The sequence below is a fragment of the Pseudophryne corroboree genome, chromosome 9, assembly GCF_028390025.1.
Source record: "Pseudophryne corroboree isolate aPseCor3 chromosome 9, aPseCor3.hap2, whole genome shotgun sequence".
In the NCBI taxonomy this organism is placed as follows: domain Eukaryota; kingdom Metazoa; phylum Chordata; class Amphibia; order Anura; family Myobatrachidae; genus Pseudophryne; species Pseudophryne corroboree.
The window spans coordinates 154,030,152-154,033,856 of NC_086452.1; the positions used below are offsets into that span (position 1 = coordinate 154,030,152).

The following is a 3,705-nucleotide window of genomic DNA, read 5'->3' on the forward strand; positions in this document are numbered from 1 at the left end:
GTGGCTATGTATGTAATCAGGGGCGGATTGGCCACTGGGACAGATTCTGCTACACTGGTCCCCTGTGTCTGTGTTTCACTACTTGTGTACTCCCTCCCTGTACTGTACTGTACGTAGTGTGTGCTCCTCCTCCCTGTACTGTGCTGTATGTAGTGTGTGCTCCCTCCCTGTACTGTGCTGTATGTAGTGTGTGCTCCTCCTCCCTGTACTGTGCTGTATGTAGTGTGTGCTCCTCCTCCCTGTACTGTGCTGTATGTAGTGTGTGCTACCTCCCTGTACTGTGCTGTATGTAGTGTGTGCTCCCGCCCTGTACTGCATGTAGTGTGTACTCCCTCCCTGTACTGTGCTGTATGTAGTGTGTGTTCCCTCCCTGTACTGTGCTGTATGTAGTGTGTGCTCCCCCTCCCTGTACTGTGCTGTATGTAGTGTGTGCCCCCTCCCTGTACTGTGCTGTATGTAGTGTGTGCACCTCCTCCCTGTACTGTGCTGTGTGTAGTGTGTGCTCCTCCTCCCTGTACTGTATGTAGTGTGTACTCCGCCTCCCTGTACTGTGCTGTATGTAGTGTGTGCTCCCCCTCCCTGTACTGTGCTGTATGTAGTGTGTGTTCCCTCCCTGTACTGTGCTGTATGTAGTGTGTGCACCTCCTCCCTGTACTGTGCTGTATGTAGTGTGTGCTCCCCCTCCCTGTACTGTGCTGTATGTAGTGTGTGCTCCGCCTCCCTGTACTGTGCTGTATGTAGTGTGTGCTCCCCCTCCCTGTACTGTGCTGTATGTAGTGTGTGTTCCCTCCCTGTACTGTGCTGTATGTAGTGTGTGTTCCCTCCCTGTACTGTGCTATATGTAGTGTGTGCTCCTCCTCCCTGTACTTTGAAACATATAAGGTAAAAAAAAAGGGGTTTATAGAATGAAAAATCAATAAAATCAGAAGTAGATTAAAGGCATGACTGCAGCGTCAGTAGACACTGAAAGTGGGCATATCAGTCCTTGTATATTCAGACGTACAGATGTGCATCAGGGAAGGGTATTGTAGCAGCATATGCATAAAGGGGGTCATTCCGAGTTGCTGCGATCAGCTTAAAAAACGGCAAACTGCGCATGCGTATGCGTCACAATGTGCACGCACGTCGTACCGGTACAAAGAGCATCGTTGTTGTGCAATGCTTTTAGCGACGAATCCATTCGCACAGCCGATCGCAAGGAGATTGACAGGAAGAGGGCGTTTGTGGGTGGCAACTGACCGGTTTCTGGGAGTGTTTGGGAAAACGCTGGCGTGTCCAGGCATTTGCAGGGCGGGTATCTGACGTCAATTCCGGGACCTCCGTCGCTAGAATCATCGCACAGGATAAGTAACTACAGGGCTGGTCTTGTTTTGCGCAAAATGTGTTTGTGTCGCTCGGCTGCACATGCGATCGCACACTTGCAAAGCAAAAATACACTCCCTCGTGGGTGGCGACAATGCGTTTGCACGGCTGCTAACAGTAGCTAGCGAGCGATCAACTCAGAATGAGGGCCACAGTCACAGGTAAACAATAGCATAACGTAAAGCAAAGGAGGCCCCAACTGTGTCTATCTCAGAATCGGGACCTCTGAGGAGTGACCCCGCCCTCTTGACAGGCCCCTCCCCCTCAACAGACTCTGCCCTCATTAGGGCTGCTTCCATAAATTTCCCGGGCTGGTGTTCGATCCCAATCCGCCCCTGGGTATAGTGACCCCCCTACTAAATTGTAAAATATTGAGAGCAATGATTTTCAGTCATTTAGATAAAATCTATATTGATTTCAATTGAAGCTATATGTTGCTGTTCATTAGGTTGGTTTAATAGTATGATTATTCTGACATACAAAGCCCTTCGGCCTGACTCAGCTGCTGTCTAGGATTCATGCTGCATAATGACGTGGAGCAATGATATATATTTCATCAATCATCAAAAATATATATATATATATATATATATATATATATCTATATATCTATCTCTATCAATTATCAAATAAAGCATTTCAACCTTTACAAAGAAATGTCCGTTGTCCAACACCATCATGCTGGAAGTACAAGGTTAGGCATAGTTAGGCTTACCATTTTAATAACAAAGTTCTGACAAAATTTTATGTTATTAAAATGAAACGTTGATAAGAAGGAGTGTGCTGCTAGGATGTGAGTATAACCTGTGGATACCTGGAAGTCCTGCGAGTGCCACAAACTTTGCACCTGCATATATTTATATATATATATAGTGAGTATACCCGCACTCTCATCTAATAAATAGCAACGGCGGGGTGCATCCAGTGGAAGTACATTGAAATAATGAGTCCACAAATATAAAGCCGATCCCTATGCAGGGAGATGCACTCTCCTAAGAATAAATTGGTCCAGTCCAAATATAGTCATCTTTAATGTTCGATATAATAGCTCAGTATGTCAACGTTTCGATTCCAGTGTAGAATCTCTGTCAAGACGAGCATAATTATGACATCCAAATTCATGTGCACACTATAAAAAGAAGCAAACAAAAAAACAAGAAACATAAAATTGAGAATGATGGACAATGCCTCACGGGCCCGTATGTGGATAAAAGTGAATCACCCCTTAGTGAATACTGCTATTATTACAACCATGTGTCAAAAGACCAAAGGAAGGAACCCACACAGAGGTGATGAGTATCAATATACTGGGATGAAAGGTTCTAGCCAACCAGTAAACATAGTCAAACTGTCACCAACCATAATAGCTAAAGAAAGTAACTCACTTATAAGTAGTAATTCAAAGCCCTCAAGGACAACATATGGGTCAAGTGAACCTAGATGAAAAGATAATAATCAGGTGATGATGTTCAATAAGGGATCATAGGAGCCATGTCCCACACCAATATACTCACTACCAGTGTAGTGGCCGACGATTTCTACCAGTAGGGATATCCATTCATCCAAGCCTATTAGCACAAAATTATAAGTCACTTAACCATATCAATAAACAAAAAAAAACAAAAATCACAATCAGAGCAACCAGTATTACTCACTAAAGTCCAAGATAATCAGCTAGCAGACATCAGAGCATCAGGACAGCATCACAGTCCTGGCTTCTAATTATAGTACCCAGACAGGAAATGATGTCACTGTGCACATTATTCTAAAATCAGCCTAAAAACGACAAATGGCTATATGTAGCTCAATATAATTTAATGTCAGATACATTGCCAATACGCGCCACGACGCCCAAAGTAAATAAAACTATGTATAGTGTATACACAAAGATATAAAGCACACACGATGGGGCGGAAGCGGCGTGCGTTCCACACGCTGCAGGCGGAAGCCCATGCGTTCCACATGAGACATCCGCCCGCTGCGGCCAGCGCAGCCGTCAGAGTCAAAACGTAGTATGTGTGGGTGGAAACAGCATGCGTTCCAGCGTCGCGCTGGCGGAAGTGTATGCGTTCCACCAGCGCCCACAACCCGCAGCCACAGGCAATATACACAATAAGGCTCACCTAAACAGAAATACCATTGTGCATATGATCCACACAGGGCCCGTGATTGTCCAAGAAGAAGACATTTCATTATACAATGAACAGTCATAAGTATAGGTGGCACAATGCAAAAATAAGATTTTACTCACCGGTAAATCTATTTCTCGTAGTCCGTAGTGGATGCTGGGACTCCGTAAGGACCATGGGGATTAGCGGCTCCGCAGGAGACTGGGCACAACTA

The 3,705-nt window shown here is 45.1% G+C and overlaps 1 long non-coding RNA gene across 1 annotated transcript; it reads right to left on the reverse strand.

Moving 5' to 3' along the window:
• Positions 1-1,796: 1,796 nt before the first annotated feature.
• On the reverse strand, positions 1,797-3,107 carry LOC134956837 (uncharacterized). Its single transcript, XR_010186223.1, has 4 exons — positions 3,018-3,107; positions 2,877-2,930; positions 2,748-2,798; positions 1,797-2,491 (listed from the first exon to the last, which is right to left on the reverse strand). It is a non-coding gene; the product is annotated as an uncharacterized LOC134956837 (long non-coding RNA).
• Positions 3,108-3,705: the final 598 nt, after the last annotated feature.